The sequence below is a fragment of the Lates calcarifer genome, linkage group LG5 (assembly GCF_001640805.2).
Source record: "Lates calcarifer isolate ASB-BC8 linkage group LG5, TLL_Latcal_v3, whole genome shotgun sequence".
Taxonomy (NCBI): domain Eukaryota; kingdom Metazoa; phylum Chordata; class Actinopteri; family Centropomidae; genus Lates; species Lates calcarifer.
The window spans coordinates 10515085-10535393 of NC_066837.1; the positions used below are offsets into that span (position 1 = coordinate 10515085).

The 20309-nt window shown below is 37.5% G+C and overlaps 1 protein-coding gene across 1 annotated transcript in view; it reads left to right on the forward strand.

Moving 5' to 3' along the window:
- Nucleotides 1–20309, forward strand: part of LOC108887372 (teneurin-3-like) — a 270632-nt gene that overhangs the window by 35594 nt on the left and 214729 nt on the right. The window contains 1 exon segment of the mRNA XM_051070563.1: nucleotides 5414–5491. The gene's annotated coding sequence lies outside the window, so the exon portion shown is untranslated.

Sequence of the window (20309 nt, forward strand, 5' to 3'; positions counted from 1 at the left end):
AAAATATAAACCTATTTACTACAGTGTGGTTTAATTTAAGTTGTCAGTTTCAATTTTTAATTTTATGTTTCAGCATCTTTGCGTTTTTCCACTCAAATCAGTTTTACAACATGAAAAATAACCATATTCACCACAACTTGAAGTTGTCTGTCAATCTAAAATGTAAAAATAAAAATGTATAAAACATTACCATTGGCCAACTACCTTTAAGTTACAACAACACATTTTACAGCTTACTTACCTCAACCATGGGGCATCCACTGTAGAAGTAGGTAGCAAACCTTTAAGTTGGTGACTCTCTGTGCACTCACCTTGCTTTTCCTTGGACATTTTTCCATTTTCTGCCAGTGTGAATGCATTAACAACCACTGATATTGTCCTCCTCACACCAGGGTGAAGAGGGGCATAGATTTGTATGAGGAGAAAACAAACAACAAAAAAAGGTAGTTGAGCTGTTTAGCCAGCCAATCCAATGTATAAGCGCACAGTCATCTTGATGAGCTGGTCCTCTCCAGCAGAACTTATTTAATTAATTCAGCTTTCCAAATATATCACTGAGATAGGGCAGTTTCATCAGAAATCTTCACTAAACTTGCTCGCAACTTCATGCACCCGCCGCTCCTCCAGAAACACCTTGGAAAAAAGACTCAGCAACACTTTACCTCGCAAGAGCCACCTAGCCTTGCTGTGAAACAACACAGCTGAATGTTCAGCTCCCATCTCATCAGAAAGGTGTCTTGTTTTAATGAAATTTACCACACTAACAATATCAGTCAAAAGCAGGCTATAATCAATATGCCCTGATACCAGCATTTCTCTGTGTATATCACATTTACATCCTTTTGATTAGTACACAGTCAAGAAGGCTAAACAGCTCATTATCCATCAGTCCCTGCATTATCTATACCACTTATCTGTTAAGGGTTGCGCTGCGGCTAGAGCCTATCCCAGCTAACATTGGGCGAGAGGCGGGGTACACCCTGTACTGATCACCAGTAAAGACCTCATCAGCTGTCACTCTTCTTGTGGCGTACTTGCAAAACAGAAACTCCTCACAATGTGATTGATGTGACAAAACAGACATAAGCAGCAGTCCTCTTCTAACGTGAAACCTTCATCTTTCAGTTTTTGTTTGAGTCGTTGTGAAATGTTGCATGTACATCTTGAAACTGTGTTATTGGACAGAGGGACAGCCTCCTTGTCTCATAGTTGACACCATATCCAAAGCATGTGGAGCATTAGCTCCCCTGCTGTCATACATGGTTTCTTACACTGGACAACTCTGTACGCAACTTTGTATGTCATTAGTGCTTTGTTGTTCACAGATGCAGCTTTTACAAAGTGATGATCCTGCTGATGGTACTTGCCAAGTTTTCTCTTAAAGAATTAAAGTGTCTTGCTGGAGTGTAATGTTTCTCTGACAAACTCTGCTGTATATAGACTGGAAGGCTTGAGTTGCTTAACATGGAGCACACTGCTGTTGAGATTGTTGAGTCATAATGTATGCAGAAATATTAGTTCAGTCAAAAGACAGATGGACTTATATTTTGGCTGCAGTGTAGGCGAACTGTAAGGTGATGCAGGTCTCATATGTTAATAGGAGGAGAGGTGACATGGTGACATGTGTCTCATTATCACTGCAACAGTGCCAAATGCTCTTTGGACCTCCTCTCCTCTCCTCTCCTCTTCTCTCCTCTCCACTGTCATTTTTATAATCAGTAACTAAAAAAATACAAATCAGTGAAAAACATAAAAAATACTAAATTTACAATGTCATAGGAAGAATAATAACATCTTAACATTTTGTTGTTACTTTTTCTGAGAATCACATAATCAGTTACTGTAAGTATTAGAGTCCGAACAGAGTAGGCAGAGAAAATTAAAGCAAGTCTTGATATCTTTATCTTCATCTTGATAATTGACTGATGCTAATTTATTAATAATATTTTGTAGCACTATGTGAAGTATTGCAATTAGAGTCAGTATAGTTGTATAACAGGCAACAGTCAGCTCAGGGTGAACTGGGAACTTTGCAGGTGTGAATATCAGTGTGAATGTGTTTACTTTTGTGTCTGAGTTATAACGAGTCTGTCCAGTTTGTGAAGAATAAGGCCGTGATACTCGTATGATATTTCTAGTAGTATTTTCCTGGATTTTCATACTGTAAAAAGTTGGCATGAGTCAAAGTTAAAAAGTCTGATAATGAGTGTGATTTTCCTAGAGGTTTATTTATTTATTTATTTTTCGTAGTTGACCTCACACTGTCAGGGAAAGAAACATGCAGTGTGAACACAGTTTTAGAAATAGGCCAATCTGATATGAGTAATGCCTCCTCTACAAGTTAAAAAGGTGTACAATAAAAAAGGTTTCAGCTTAAAAAAAGTAGCCATAAAAGGTTTACAATATTCTATCATTTATTACAGTATATATTGTGTATTTTCTCACATACGAGAACTTCTATTTATCACAGATGAAGAGAAATCAAAACATGTCTCGCTCTGTATTTAAAGGAACTATTTGTAAGTTTTGCTATTACTACATAGCCAAGGTTAGCATTGACAGCTGTTTACTAACCAGTCCAGTTGTGAATTCAGCATCAAATTTCATCTCGTTGCTTACCAGATGCTGTCTTCAGCTGTGGAAAGCACCACCAGTGTTTTGCTTCTATTTCTATCACTTTTCTTGTGCTGACGTTAGCATGCTAACCAGCTAGACCCAATCAGGCCGGCCGGTCTCTTCACTTTCTGATAATGACTCACTGACACAGACTGGGTCTAGTCTGATGACCATTGTACTGACAACTTGAGGTCTTTTTCAAAGATAATCATCATGATCAAATATTTGTAGTTTTACTGACCATGGTATAACTGCTGGTTTAATTGCAGTCTCAGCTTCTGGCTTTCCTTTAATCTTAAATATAGAAATATCCATGCTTTTTATTTTTTAAGACTCAGACTTGGACTCATGTGAGTGAGCAGAGTCCTGTATGCAACTGTATGCAGCATATATTTCACAGTCCCATTCATTTGGGTGGTGGTGCCCTGCTGCTAAACCATTTTGTGGCTTTTATGAAGGAGTTGGCTTTTCTGTGTGAAGAGTGGTTATCGGGTAAATAGTTGTTTATTCATCGTCATGGAGTAGATTTGGCTGTTGACATGCATTAGTGAGTAAATATGAATCCTTCTCTGCACTCTAAAAGCTCTTCTACTGATTAGTTAGAAAGTAGGGGAGAGATATAGGGGGGTGGGGGTGGAGAGAGAGTGATTTGTTTATCAAACACTTTCCTCCCTCAAATCTGATTAGCTCAATGTCACATTGAAGAGTTGGACCTCTCCAGTCTCTGGTGTGTGTGTGTGTGTGTTTGTTTGCTGGTGAGTTTTTATTTGATAGCTATAAAAATGTTGGTTGCTTTCTCACTCTGATTTTCTGTTTCATGTCCTGTGCCTTTCTCTCTCCACACCCCGTTTCTCTTGTTGGTCTACACAGCACTACACTGAAGTGGGCTTTACACTCCATCCAATCTGTCTGACCAGTTCTGTAACTTTCATGAACCAACAATCTAATATTCATACCCATTTCATGGTGTGATTGGCCAGCTGTGCGGATATGGGAAAATATTCAAGGATTGAACTATTCTCTCTAGTGCTCTTTTTCCATTTGTTACATAACTATTTGTGGCACTTTTCCAACACTCTGAATGTTTTTACACAATATCATATGTCCCCCGGTCTCTATGACGACCGACTATGTCACTTTGTGTTTAGGGGTGGTTGTAAGGATCTGGCATAAACACTTTTGATGTCCCATGTGGTCGGATATTATATACATGGTTAGTCTTAGGGCATGTCAAAGTTGAAAGGTGGATACAATCACCATCAACTCTTATGTATTTAACCTTGACACAGACAAGTGCTCTCATACTCAAAGGCCATAGAAATTAATGAAAAAATTAAATATTCATACACTTTTATTAGTGACCTCAAGAACAGGAAAGTGGGCACAGAACATTTCAGAATACAGTTCCAAAGACCTCCTCTTGGTTATTCATATTTCCTTGTTCACTGCCCTTTTTTTTTTCATCTTGTTTTATTTCCTTCCAATCACAAGTAATCAGTCACATTGTTGAAACATCATTGTGAGATCAATGTAGAAAAAAATTCTTTGATCTTCCTTAATGGGAAAAGAGGCAAAGAAAACTGGCCCAAAGATTTGTCACAATACTTCTCACAACTGCAGGAGTACTGTGTGTTCTGTTTGGTATTTCAGTATATCAGTAGTATAGTTTTTTGTTTGTTTTTCCTTTTTTCTCACACACTAAATAGTGATAAAAATATGTCAATTAAACAGTACTGTACCTGCTGTTTCCACAAATTAAAGTGTTCCCTTTGGGCACCTCTTGCTAACATTTTGATAAAGGCAATACTGTCTTTACAGTGTTTACATGATTAGATAAACCCACAGTGCTCCCCAGTGATCCTATTTGTGTGACTCCCTGAGTATCAAGTGACAATTTTGTAAATGTTTGTTTCCTATCCAGCTACTTTCAGACTTCAAATAAATAATCACAGCCACAATCCCACTCCATCGTATCTTGTCGTCCTCTGTTGCAGTTACAAAATAGTGTCCCTCTGATATGTGTTTGTGTCAAATACTCAACCTGTGGAGGTTTGAAAGGTGGTTGTTAAAAGTTGGCAGGTCAGCCTGAACCCATGCCAGTCAGACATGTGAACTGTGGTTCCGATGTCAGATGGAGAGTTCACCAGTTTCCCAGTGAGAAAAAAAGAGTATGAAAAAGACCATAGGACAGACTATCCACACACACGCTTATAGTGACCTATGTTTAACATTTTCTGCCAAGGGACCCTCTGCAGTTGGCAAATAAGTAGTCAACATTGGTCTCTTTTAACCATGAAAGTGATCTTATCCTAAGTGGACCCGAATGGTTTGTCTTCATTCAACCAAGCCAAAAGAGTTGCCCCAAGTGTTACAGTTATTATTGTGTACTGTTACACCTATACTAATAACTTCACAGTAAAAATGGAAGGGACATTCAGATTTTCCAAGACAGTCCTAAAAAGCACAAAACAATACACCAAGAATTTTGGGTTGAAAATCTGTTGTATTTGAGCGAGAACCTCTATCATACTGTACTCTCCAGACCATATCTATTTTTTTTTCTTGACACCAATTGTTTATGTGCAGTATGTTTCCTTAAAAGTCTGGTCTGCTCACACACAGCCTTTTGTAATAAGTTTTGGTTCATATGAAATGTGCTGTGCGAAAGTAACAATTTGCCTTGTCATTCAGAGTGCACAGGAAATCCATCAGTGTGGTTTTAGAGTTTAGGCTTGTGTTCATGCCTGGTCAGTTTTTGTTTCTAAGTTTATACATTTCCTTGTTTTTCTGTCCTTAGCTTTGGAAGCACAGAAGGGAATGACACACCTTATCAGCATACCAGTGCCATTCAACTGCTAAACCACTCAACAAGTTGGTAGGTTCAACTCAAACCCCCTCACTTTCTGTCCATCTGTGTCTCCTGTTTCTCACTTGATCAGTACTTAGCATTGTCTAGCTGCCTCTCAGTTATTCCCTCTTCAATATAGTTAGCTGTCTGTCCTGTTCTTTTTTGTTGAAATTGTTCTGTTTCTCTCTCTAAATCTCTCATTAAAGAGTGAGAAGATTAGCACCAATTTGCCTTGATTAGGCCATTCTTCTCGCAGTTGGAGGGGAAAAAAACCAGACAAAAACCCGCTCTGCAATTTGAACACGTGCAGAAAACAAGTGATTGCGATCAATAAAAAACGAGCTGGAAAAAAAAGGGGAAAAAAATGAACAAGTAAAGGAATGAATTGCCAATTTCTGTTCCTGTCAAGTGTTTTTGGAAGGCAGCTCTTGAGGAAAAGCTGTTTCCGCTGAAGGACTCTGACACACACACAGATGCACACATACACACATGCACACACATATACGCAATGCTGTCAGAATGGCTTTAGATGGTTGCTCAGCATTCAACAGAGCCTGATTATCAGATTTTTTTTCTTTTATTTACACTTTTCTAGGTGTGACTCCATGTTGTTTCTTCCAAAAAACAGTCAAGTGCCAAGGTCACTATGGTTTCAGTTGTTGTTACATTTCTAGTAGAAAGCATTGTAGAGTTTTACTGACTATTGTCTGTTGTACAGTTTTTTTGATTATTGTATATTGTACAGTGTCCTTGAGTGTTCAGAAAGGCACTTATAAATAAAAGGTATTGTTATTATTGTTATAGAAATCTTTTTCAAAATGCTGCTTGCCAAGTGCTCCACCTGTTCAAGCCTTTGGCAGTACTAAGAATGTAAAATAATTTATATAAATTTTGATGGAGTGACATTGTGGGCATCAGTGGCTACTACCTCTGAATTTCTTGTGATAGAGATACTGGTGATACCAGTAGCAAATTGTTTCAGTGCTGTAGGCCTGAAGGGGAATTAACTAACTATTGTGAACATACAGTAGTATCATGGTATTTAGGAGGAAAATTGAGTCAGTCAGAGAGACACTTAATTCCTCTACGTATACAATGGCAAGCTATACAGTTTAGATGTTTGGACTTTTTTTGTTCTACTGTTGTTCTGCTTTGTACTTTAGCACATTTGACTTGAAATAAAATATTGGACATTACACTTAAGTGCTAAAGCACAGCTTCAACTTGAGTAGGTTTACATCAATATTGAAAGAACTGTGTGGGGAGATATAACCCTTTTAACACATAGTGTCCAAGTTCCAATGTTAGTTCATGCATAACAGATTGTGTGGAGTGGAGTTGTCTATCAGGCAAATCTACCAGAGAGATCAAAGGTAGGTGGTTTGCCAAAATCAACAGTTGGGTACATTATAATTAAGCAATAATAAGGTGTATGCAAGAAGATTATTAAGTAGCAAGATGCTGGTAGAAAACTGGAAAAACATTTTAATGGTTAAGAAAATCCCCTGTATATAACTGTACAGCAAGTCAAGAATGGTCTCCAGGACATAGGCATGCATGTTTCCTTGTCAGTGATCAAGAGAGGACTTCATGACCAAAACTTCAGGATTCAGTAAAGGCCAGGTTGCAGTTCACAAAAACATACAAACAAAAACCAGTAGAGCTCTGGAATAAAGGTCTATGGACTGAAACAAAACTCAACCTGAGAGGAAGGTGTGGGAGAAAAAAGAACCAACTCATGTTCCAAAGCTGCCACCTCATCTGTCAAATATAGTGCTGGTTCTGTTATGGCTTGGACATGTATGGCTGCTGGTGAATGTGACACACATACAATTATTAATGATTTCACTGCTGATGGAAAGCAACAGGTTGAATGCAGAGGTCTACAAGAGCAGTCTGTGCTCAGATTTGTGCAAAATACATCAAAACTAATTGGATGACATCTCACCATTCAGCAGGACAATGATCATAAACATACGCCCAAAGCAACAAAAGAGTTTTTCAGGGTGAATATCCTTGACTGGCTGAGTCAGTAACCTGATCTCAGTCTGACTGATCTGCATTCTGCTTTCTGAGGACCAAACTAAAGAGATCCAAGAACAAGCCAGAGCTGAAGGAGGTTGCAGTGACAGCCTGGGAGAGCATCACCAGGGCAGATACAAAGTGTACACTGATGTTTATGGGTCAAAGACTTCAGGTAGTCATTGACTGCTTGGGATTTCCCACCAAATATTAAATATGACATTTTTGTTTATTTTCATGTGTATCTCTCCGATGAATTTTGAACCCCTAAAACCTACTGTGTGTTAAAGGGCTATATTTCCTGCACAGTTCTTTGATGTACACCAACTTAAATTAAAGCTGAGGTGTGAATGCTGTGTCCATTATTTAATTTAAAATTAAATGTGTTAAGCATAGAGCCTGTACTGTAAAGTTAAATTTATACAATTTATACAACCTCTACCATCTCTTAACAAAAACCACCTCTACTGTCTACCCTGAACTTGTGTGATTCATGGAACTTCAGTAGTTTATGGTTACATAACCTTGTACACCCTGAATAGTGACTGATGCAACCTGACAGCTCGGCAGTAACCACATGACATTTCGGAAAGACTGCTGACGGGAGGAAGTTGACCCACTGGGACCATTGCTGCTGACCCATTGCAGCAGTATTCTGGTCCAGCTGGGCCAGTTGGATATTTCCTTGAGGGGTGGGGGTGGATGGTACATGATAGAGATGTTTTAGGGCCAATTTATCTGCAATTTCTAGTCCTGTCAACTGGTAGAGAAAACTGGTGATAGATCTCGGGCAGTTACAATATTAAGTGATGAAAATGGTTTACAGATCAAATCTGAACCTTCCTGGGGAGTCTGCAGGCATGCTCAGATGCTTTGAGACTTTTTAGGTTTATAAGAGGGAAGAAAGCTTGCCAACCATCAATTAGCAAGAGCAGGGGTTGTGTTCAGAGCTGGACCTGAGGAGGAGTTACTTGAAGTGTAACAGGAACTGCATGTGTGCTCAGGACAACTCACAACTATATGACAGGTAGCACTTTATCCAGTACAAGAACTTAGCAAAAGTGTAAGTACATCCATTGCCAAGTGCTCTTTGCTTGGTGGATGCATTCCTAAATTTCAGCATTGCTCAGGAGGTGAAACCAAAGACAACTTACAGGGGTTGATGAGGTAGAGCTGTCAGTTCTGACTTGTCAAGCAAATGGCATGGATAATTAGGATAACTACAAAAACACTTCAGGCATCTTGAAAAAATGGGGATACAACACACAGCCAAAAAATGAAATGCAATTTGTGTCTCTCATTATTTCAACCTGAGCTCAACCTTAGCCAGTCATCATCTGAGGTAGGTAAGTCCCACCCAACCTTACCTTAAAGGGGCCAGTGAACTCCATCAGGACTGCTTGTCGGATGGTTGAATCCTAACTATTAGTGTCTGTGATGCTTAACCATAACGTAATCCTAACCTCTGAAGGCAGTGTATAAAGTTGGTCATGTAAACTTGAAACAAAATTGAGAACACTATCAGCAACTCTTCTTCTCTTGTTGCCTGTCCCACAGATTAGAGTTAGCCAGGCCTGAAATTCCCACCCCTAGACTCCAAAATACTTGAAGTGTCAAGCCGTTAAATGGATATGGGTGACATCCCATTTTGGCCTCTCACTGTTTTAGACAATAATAAAGTGTAATTTTATACAGCCTAACCATAAGAACACCTCTTAACTGTTCTAATTACTGTAAACCACAGCCTCAGTAGACTTATTCCTTTATTTTACTTAATTTTAACCTGAGAATGTGATTCTAGCATTTGACCAGTTAGGCTGGAGAGGACTGCCACTTGCTGGCATTTAAGAGGGCCACAACTGAACTGAAATAAGTGTCAACTTCACAGAAACATTTGGCACATATACAGATAAATAATATCCTCAGTATTACAATTCTACAAAAAGTAAATTACCTGCTTTAGAAATAAAGAAGATAATCAAATTCCATGTTCCTCTTGTGTCCCATGTATTAAGAATTAAACTTCTCCGACTAAATTACATGTGGAGTGCTGGTGCTTTGGTTGTTCTACGACACCATTACTGTTAAGAATGCTATTCATACCCCTGGCAATAAACCACTCTCAGAATCCATCAAATTTCCTCTTTCACCACTGAAAAAATTCTAATAAAAAATCTTCACACTCATCAACTGATGAGTTCTTGCATAATTAATATTTTGTTTTATTAATGGGCATCATTTGGAGTCACCTTAATTTCAAAGTGATTACAATGTTCATCATAGGAAACAAGGTTGAATTGATTGTTTTTTCTTTTTCTTCTTTAAAATGTGTTCAGATGATTTTCATGTGTAAGTTTACAAGGTTACACTGTATAAAAATATATTCTATAAATCATTTTAGCTTCATAAAGCATCCTGTACTCATTTGATTTATGTATTATGTCCTGATACCTTTGTTTTGTCTTGCCTCTTTTATATATTCTGTGTTCTAATTTTTAGTCTCCTACTTCTCAGCAATGAACATTTAACATGCAGCTGTAATGTTGTTATTTTGTTCATTGTGTTTACTGCCACTGTACTGTATGATGGTAATATTTTTTGGCTAGCATCTGTCTCTCTAACAGAGTTTACAGGATACTGTAATCATCTCATAATAATCCCATTCATGAATAGGTTGCATATATCAGTAATATAGAGAGAACTACCAGAATCAAACATTATGTTTTGGCCGAATTTGATAATGAGCAATAAACAGATTTTTGCTGAGTTCTACTTGCACTAACATTACAAATTATTCACATGCATCTTAACTGGCAGCAAAGAGTAAAATTGAAATGCTGCCCATGTGTTTAAGCATGTGTTGTTTGTTTTGTTTTGTTTTAATTCTCAGCAGGATTAAATGTTTATTTTTTTATTTGACAGTAGATAAGTGTATAGCTCCAGCCATCTCATCACCCTCCATTTCATTCTTGTTTTCTCTCTCTCCTCTCCCTGAGCATTTTATCCACCTATTTTCCTTATGTCATGATGCATTGAGACATACTTTCACAGAAAGGCACACACATTCACAATTTACAATCAGTCCTTTGTGTAGCAGCCACTTGAAAGCTGCTACCTGAACAGGAAGGAGGAGGCACGGTGTTAACAGGCAAAAAAAAAAGAGGGAACAGAATAGTCAGCTGGGTTACGAAGGGAAATGGATAAAGAAATTTTACCTTGAAACAAAACAGAAAGTCTGCCCAATATCATCTGAAGTATCTGGGAAGTAAAATGTTAAAGATATTAAAAGAAGAGGGGCAGAAAAAGGGATGTGAGAAAAAATGAGATAGTAGTGAGAAAGAAGAGAATGAAGGATTGAAAAGAGGCTTGGAACTTGAAATCAATGGACTCATTGTTAACAGGAGTCGACCTTCCCTCCCTCCCCACCTACACTAGACCTTCACTCCCCCTTCATCCCTCACTCCAACTGCTAAGGGTATCTGTTTATGTGTTAGGTACTGAATCCATCAGCCACCTCAGATTTCAACTAATAGCACTAAACAGATGCTTGTGGGAAGTACTGCCCCGGGCATACTGAGTTCACTCTTTCAGAGATACTAATAAAAAGCTCATCACTGAGACACAGTTGGACCACAATCATTCTGCATTCTGTCATCGTTATATGTATCTAGATGATGATGGTGTTTTGAGGGTTATCTGCATTTATTATTATTATTATTATTATTATTATTATTTATTTATTTATTTATTTATTTTTTTACTATTATTATTATTGCATAATGTTAATAGTATAGTAATATTAATTTCAAAGCAAAAAACAAGCAAACAAACAAAAGAGTACCTGTTAAATATTTATACTTTGTTTAACTTGAGATAAAAGTAAGTAGATACATTATTATTATTGTTGTTGTTTATTATATATAACAATACATTATATATATATATATATATATATATATATATATATATATATATATATATATATATATATGTATATAGTTGTTGTTTCAACATGCATTTAAAACCCATACATGTATGGGCATTTTTTATGGGCATTTTCAATTTTTTATCTGTGGCAACTCATAGTTATGGTATGGAGAAAGCCACAGTCTCAGACAGCACAACGCCATCTTAAAATTAGAATTAGAATTCAAGGACACTGAAATGAATGGTCTGAAAGCAGTTTTCACTGCAGTGTATGTCATCACAGTAATTATATATAAGATATTTTCTTATCACATTAAAAAATTTGAAAACACTAAGTACCATTGTCTTTGTAAAATATGTGAATGGGACCGGGACTGGTATTTTGTGACAATGTATCATAGTCTGCATTATTTATTTATTTATTTGTTTGTCTGTTTTGTAGCAGTACAGTTTATAAATTGGTCTTAACTCTTATCTGAGGTACAGGAGCAACACAAAACCTCTTGAATGTGAACTTTAGAAACTTGCAGATAACCTGTAAGTGACCTGGACACACTGGCCAACAGTGATCAATATACTGTTTGTGAAAACCCTGCAACGTGTCCATCTGTGATGGTTTGTCCTTGAACTGGACACTCAACCCCCAACCTTTTCCAGGGGTGTTGCTTCTGGCTGGCCCTGTTCTCACCCTGACCCCCCACTCACAAGTACAAGTACATACATGGATCAGTGTTATTTCTGTAACAAAGAAAAAAAGAGGATGATAAAGTCAGCCCCCTCCTTCTAACACTTTCTCTCACTGTTGTCTTTTTAACTCTCCTTTACATCTTTCCTCTCCTCACTCCCTTTTTTTGGTTTTATTTTCTGGTCCTCTGTTCTTACTTATTGCTCTTCTCTGTCCATTTATTCGCTTCAGATCTCCGTGTGAGACTGCTGTTCTCTCACGGACAACACCACGCCTGCAACTGTCTTTCTTTTTATCATCCCTCCTTCTTTTTTAATCTAAGAGAGAGAGAGAGGGAGAGGGGGGATTAGGTGGGAGAGGGGGAAAGGTAGGGAATGGAGAGAGAGAGATTATCCCAGCAGATTTGCACTTGTGAACTCACTGAAACTCAGGTCAGATAATGTGGGAGTTATATGAACAGAAGGAATGAGAGAGGAAGGAATGGATGGATTATTTCAGATGAGCATTGTAAGTTTGACTTGATTATTCTGCTGATATGAGAACAGCTGGGACAGATGGACAGAAAACCTAAGGTAGGCTGCAGTTTGAAAGTAATGCAGCATTTAAGTTACGTCCTTCCAATAACCCATACCTCCTAAAGGAAACCGTCTCTAATGTTATCCAAAGATTAGCTTTTGTTTTGTTTTTACATGTGATGTCTTGTTAACACATTTTATTCTAAAGTCTGCACAAGCTTCTCTGTAACTGAGTTCATTTTGTGCTGTTGTCCAAAACAGCATAAAATGAAAGAAAGAAAGAAAAGGAGAGAGAAGTGATAACTTCATTCATCTGTATGGGTCTGGGTGCTTAAACTGGGGCCCATGAGTGACATTTAGAAACTAAAAACCACAGAGGCCTGAGGGGCCATCAGCCAGTCAGTCCTCAAACAAATATCCTTTTTACCAAGTTCAGCCTGTGATGCACATGTCATAAATGGCTTTTGATATTGACAGTCTAGCACATTGAAAGGCATTGTTTACTTGGATGATTTATTGGATTTTTTTTGTTCATACAGTCTGCAGTAATAGCCTGTTTTCTGTAGCTCTTTATCTAACCAGCTCGCTGTGGCTCTTTCCTTTTTAACCATTCCTTTCTGCAATATTTTAAACTGATCTGTTGACAAAAAACAAAAACAAACAAGCAACCCCCCCCCCACAAAAAAAAAAAGTCAAGGCTTGTTGTGAGGCACATTTTTCTTATTTGCACAAGAGCTACAGAATGATACAGAAGATGAGCTCTCTCTACCTTCATCACCACACATGCTGATCCAGTGAGTCAAGGGAGCTTTTTAATCAAGGAGGTATCACCTGGTTTTCCCTTGGTGGACCTCCATAGGACAACAATACAATTATAACTGAAATTTACCAGTTGCTTGCATTTCACAGGGGTGTTTCACTCATTTAAAGAAACTGAATTTAAAAATTGGATAATAGGAATAATAATAAGATTATTAATAAATAATAGGAAGAGATGGCTGACAACAGTACAACAGTAAATGTTATGTCAGAATAGAAACTATATAGTGAGTTCGCCATTTTGTATTACTGTTTAAATGTATAGTGAGAATTATTATGAGAATTATTATGCCCTATATAGTGGACTCAAGTATTCCACAATGCATCGTGAAAAGTAGTGAACAACCAATGGTCACTAACCAAGCAATATATCCCATCATGCACTGCATGCACTTATCTGGCATGTTTTAATTATGCGACATGATGTGACATCATTAACGGTGCAGAGAAAACAACCCGGGTAGTGTCCAAAAGTGTTTTAACACTTGAGCCCACTATACAGTCCTCTACATTGAATTCCCCATATAGTGGAAGAATGCAGAACACATGACACCAGAACTGACACTTGACATCAGAACTGAAAAAGCTGGACAAGCAGCCTGCTCCGTGTGTTTGTGTGTGTTGACTTTATGAACAGGGTTTGAAAAACCACATAAAATTTAAACTATAAAATATAAAGTGACAATTTTTCTCAGTGAGGTCCTTAAAAATCTGCAGCGCCTTGAAACTCAGTTCTGCCAGTGTTTAGGGGAAGGGATCAGAATTTTGTTTTGTGTTTTTCTCTTTGTGCAGCTAAAACAACCATGATAGTGTTGTTTATTCTGCCATGAACAAAAAATCTGTACCGCTTATTGTTAGGTGGGCCCAGGAGCCAATCCCAGCTGACACTTGGCAAGTGGCGAGGTATACCCTGCACAGGTTGCCAGTCCGTCACAGAGCTGATACAGAGAGACAACTATTCACACTCACATTCACACCTACAGGCAATTTAGAGTTGCCAACTAACGTGCATGTCTTAAGACTGTGGGAGGAAGCCGGAGTACCCAGAGGAAACCTCCGCAGGCACACGGAGAACATGCAAACAGCACAGAGAAAAGCAGACAATGGTCCAAACCCAGAACCTTCTTGCTGTGACAGTGCTAAGCACTGCACCACCGTGCTGCCCATAGTGAACAGTGAAATGCTTTAACTTTTACATCTTGTACTATTACTACTACAAAACTAACTGCCTTTTTACCAACCAAACACAAACAGTGAAGGACAATATATTTTAATGTCCACTGTTGATTCACCACCCAAAAACAGGAGCATATTTTTGGAATAACATGGGACAACTGTGTATTCTTTAATAATGGCTGATGGCTATGATTGATGGCAATTATGTATTTTAGGCAGGTGAAGGTTTATGCCTTCATGTTACTTTATCAAGTAATTTTTACATGTTAGAAATAACTTTTTTGTTGTATTCAATCCCCGACCAGTTACAGAGCTTACTCTACTCTGTTGGTTTTAATAAGTCATGAGTTAAGAGTACTAGTGCTAGTAGTGTTACAATATATTGACATACAAATTTCATTGGTATTTCTGAGGTGAGACTTGACACAGAGCTTTAGAGCCCTGTGATTGCCTCAATGCTGCATAATACTGTCTCTTAAATGAATATTTGGCATATTTTGTTGCTTATATTCAGAATTAAAAATGGTCAAATATCCAATATTAGCAGCTTCTGCTATTTGCAGCTTCAACCTGAAAAATCACTGTCAGCAAGTAAAGATTATTTAGCCAACCTATAGTATATGTGTTATAGTGTGTGTGGCTGTGTGTGTGTGCAGATGGTCCCAACAAGGAGTAAGGGACAAGTATTGCCCAAAGGCCGCTTAGATGGATAGCGTGAGTGTGTGTGTGTGTGCTCGTGTGTATGTACATGCATGTGTGTATATTCCTTTGAGCTGTTTTGGTTGACCTTGATGAGACAGCGTTGCCTCTTACTGACATACATGCAGACATGCACACCCTTGAGGCTGTTTCAAGTGACAATATAATTGTGAGAAAGCTGACAAAAATTTAATTATTATCAGTCATCTGATGACAGCATTGAGGGTGATCTACTTAAAATAATTGTGCTGATGGAGCGTACAAACAGCACAGAGGCAAAATCCTTGCCCGCTTCTGCAGAGGCCTGGAGTTCACTCCCTGGCCATAGTACGTCTGCATTGGTTGTGTGTTCAACTAGCAGAGTTGGTTGTACCTGCACCTGCAACGGGCCAGTTTGGATCTCAGGCGACACGTGTGTTGCAGAGGTAGCTCTGTCTGCTGCAATCCCCAGGCCCACAGCAGAGTTTGTAGTTACACATGACACAGTGCAGGGAAAGTAGACGTTCCAAGAGAAATTTACCAATATGTATTAATAACTTACAGACATTATGAGACTCTTTCAACTTTAACCATTTTAATAACATTGTCTCAGTTATTTTGTTGTACACTGCAGATTTCCATTTATTTCACACTTAAAAAGGTTATTCATCTCTTTTCAACATTCATTATCACATGGAGCCTCTTTTTTTACAAGTGGGGCAAGGATATTCAGCAGTATCTGTATATATCAAAGCCTCTGTATGCCTAGGCAGTACTGTATGGGTAAATGGAACAAATGCTTTTTGGGTTATTAAAGTAACTGACTATTTGGAATTGTTTGTGTATGCAAAGTAACAAAAGCAGCAAAGTTGTGTTTTTTGTTTGTTTGTTTTTTTTTTCATTTTTTTTTCTGTAGAAGCCCAGATGATTAATGTGAAGTTTATTTTTGGTTTTGCTGTCTTAGAACATGGTTCTTTATAAATAAGAAATTAGAATAAATAAATAATAGCCTTACATTTAATATACCTTATTCAGCATTTTCTGATTTTGTCTGCCAAATATGCTGCAAATGATGGCTGGATGTTGATTTTTGATATTTTCTCATGCAATACATTCCTTCTACATACTTATTTCAACTCTGTCAAGTTGGTGTTGTTTGCACTAGTATCGGTAAATCTGAATGGTATGCAGTTTTTACTGCACATTCACATGTAGAATAGCAGAAACAAATAATATAAGTCATGTCCCTCTGGATGGAGTTGATGTACTGCTCTCTGCAGGTTCATCGCCCTCTCAGCTTAAGTGTATTCAGTGCAATTAAACTTTCTTTTAGTGCTCCCCAGAAACCCCTCTTGCTCCATACTTATATCTTTGATTAATCAAATGCATAACGTTGGTCCACAGTAAGATATGTTTTGTCCAGTAGCCCTGAAAGAACATTTCAGGAAACAAAGCAACATTTCAGACAACAAATCAACAATTCAGGAAACAAAACAACAATTTCAAAAACAACGCAACAATTCTGAAAACAAAGCAGGATTTCACAGAACAACAATTCACAAAACAAAATAACATTTCAGAAGACATAACAACAATTCAGGAAAGAAAACAAGATTGCAGAAAACACAATGGTACAAATGTCGTTGTTGTAGTGTTTTCTGAATTGTTGTTTTGTTATCTGACATGCTGTTGAGTTTTCTGGAATGTTCTTTTGTGAACTGTTTGTTCTTTGACCTTCAGGGCCGCTATACTTTTGTATCTACTTTAATAAAGTGCACAGGGAGGTGGTGTGTGTCAGATTTATTTTAAACCCATTAAATCTTACATACATCTCACACTTCTGTCTGAACTGACCTCAGATACTATCCCTGAGCTCTCCCCTGCTCACCTCTTTTTTCATATTCATTTTTTGGAGAATGATTGTTATCATAATTGTACATCATTCACTCTGGGCTTTTGCATGACATCTCATATTTAAAAAGGGAACAAATTTAATAGTACCTTCACATGTAATATGGATTAGTGTCAAATTAACATAAAATATGAAAGCACACATACACACAAATAACACTATTCTGTCCTGTATTACCAGATCCTTCCTCTTAGGGCTTCATTTATCATAAATATTCTTTTTATGATAAATGTGTATTCCGCACACCATTGAATCACTTTGTTTTTATCTTCACCCATTGTCCTCTCAATGGCTAGAATAAGATTCTATACTGTTCTTTTTGTTTCACTCTGGTGTTTTAGAATTAGCTTCTTAAAACTAAGAGAGGGAAGGGACAAAAAGTTGGTGATAATTTATTTTTCCTCAGATTTATGAAAATTATTTTTTTTTCATAGATTATTATCCATCCATACATTATCTATACAGCTTATCCATAAGGGTCGCAGGACGATTTAGTATTAGCCTCTGTGAAATTAAGGTCTTAATTCAAGAAATAACATTATTCAGACAATATTGTTTTCTTATAGCAGCAAAATGAAAAAAGAAAATCTCCTTACCCCAATCAAAGATCAGTAATAGCAGTTTGAGTAATAGTATGCGTTAGTTTAGACATTCCATGGACAGTAATAGGGACAGGAGAAAACAAAAAGAAACAATGTAGTGTCTTTGAAATAATGAGTCAGGAGCATATGGATGTGTTCTATGAGTTTGAGGCTAATGGAGTATTATTCGCAGCTAAAAATATGCAAATAAAAAATGACAAGTAAATCAAAAGTGACAAGGTTTTCAACGGTCAGCAGTAAAAGGTTAATTGATATACTCAAATAAGGAGGAGTGCTGAACTGTCTCTTTAATCCCTATTAGCTTTTCTTCACTGTTCACTGAAGCACAGTGTTCTTAATTAACAATTTAATTATTGATGAAGCACCTGATCAAGCTCTATTAATTCACTTATTAACGGAAAAACAACAGCAAACTGATCATTGCTTTCACTCATCTTTCTTTCCTTTCCTCCCCTGCTCCTTTTGTCCCTTCTTTGTATTTCTATTTGCCTTCTCAGCCTCTTCTCATCTTTCTCACCTCGTCCCTCATCTCTGTAAAGTAAAAATATCACACACTTGTTTATCTAAGTGCATTAAAATATGTAGTTTCTGTGCATTTATGTATAATGTATATACTAAGAAAATAATACCCACAATGCCTCTATGGTCAGATTTTCTGTCATTTTCTTGTTCTTAATCACCAACTTCTCTTTCTTGGTCTGTTTACTCTGTTAAACCTGTCCTCTGTGTAACCTTTCATCATTCTTCTTCAGTTTCTCCATCCCCCCTTCATGCACCTTGTCTATTGTAGTGTCACACACACTTTCGTCTTCTTTTTATTTACGTCACTTTAGTATTTGAAATCGCTAAATGTAAGAAAGCAGTGGACTGTGTACAAGATGCAACTGTCACAAATGTATCTCTGTCTGTTGAGAAAGAAAAGAGAAAAAAACCTTGATCTCGACATGTGGCAGTGGCTGCTTCAAACCTCAGGAGAGGATGCCTAATGAGGACTAAGGTCTAAAAAAAAAATTTAAATTAGTATTATCATATACTTCATTTTCCATGGTGGGAATTCAACATTTTATATAATATATTTTCAGATTGTAGATTGTTTTTTTGTTTTGTTGTTTGTTTTGTTTTTTAATGCCTGTGTTTACTCACAAATATTCAGAACAAATTTTTAAAAACTCATCTTCAATGCATCAATTTGTTAACAGATTTGACAATTCAAACTCAATTACTCAATTACATTTTCACTGTGACTGTCATTTGGAGAAATCTATTTTATTATCAGAAAGATAATGTTATTTGCTAGTTGTAGTTGTTGCATATTTTCTATTAGTGTAACTTTAGACTATGACCATGTGGCTCAGGATTGCTGGCTGATTTGCTGGGTATCAGCTCATTCTGCTTAACATCAAGGCAAAGAAAAGTTGCTGCAGAAAAAGAAATCACATGCCATACCCAAAAGTGACAGCATAAGTATGGCCTGTAGAATTCACATGCTATGACCTGGACTGACGTCCAATCAACAGAGAGCATTGTCGACACAATGTGCTGTTTTGTAAACCAGGCAGAAGGAGAATAATGAAGAGTGACATGGTAAGACAGTGATTTGTGTGTGTTTCAGGTAGAGTTGTGGTTTTTGCAGAGCTTAGGCAGCTGTTGTGTCCAGGCTGTAGCAAAAGAGGCTTTACACACATTGATTAGAAAAGCTAAGACACTGCCTAAAACAACAGCTTCTCCTTCAAAGTTGAGGAGCTACTCGATTTGAGTGCTCCTCAAGAGCCTCCTCAACAGAGAGAAGTTGATTGAATAATTTACAGTGCTTGCCTGAGTGGTTTTATTCCAACAAGAGTCGGAGGCGCACAGTGGCTGCCTCACCTGTTGGCAGCGATAGAACACATCTTTGGGGATATCAGGAAGTTGCTATGCACCTGTGTTTTAGTGTCTTGCTGTGTTGAAATCACGTATACAGGTGCTGAGGCCAATATACAAAGCCTTTATGGCCATATGTGAAGCTGTTGTTTTGGGCATTATAAGGGAAAAAAAAGCAAGATAATCATTCACCTTTCTCAATGGATGGATAAGGACAAGGAGAAGGGTTGTAAATCTGTTATTCTATATAGTATCAAATAATTTTTAATGAAAAAATCACATCAAATTTATCTTGTCCATTCATCACATAATTTAAGATGCAGAGATAATTTATGAAGGGAATGGGAAACTCTACTGTTAAAGAAAGACATCTGTCTGTTTATCACTTTCCAATTTCCAGTCATCATTCATGATGTTTGAGAGGAGTTGGGAAACAGAGAGAGATGAGACATATGAATAGAAACCAGGAGATAAAGGAGATTGAAAAAAGAAAGAGGGTGGGATGTCACTGAGCCCTTGAAGCTGCGCAGTTCACTGCATGTAAAAATCAATAGCAGGGTGATTAATAGAGGCAGCAGCAGCATTTGGTTCTATGTCCACAAATATGCACGGTATTCTCACATTTAGTTACTCATAAAGACACACACAA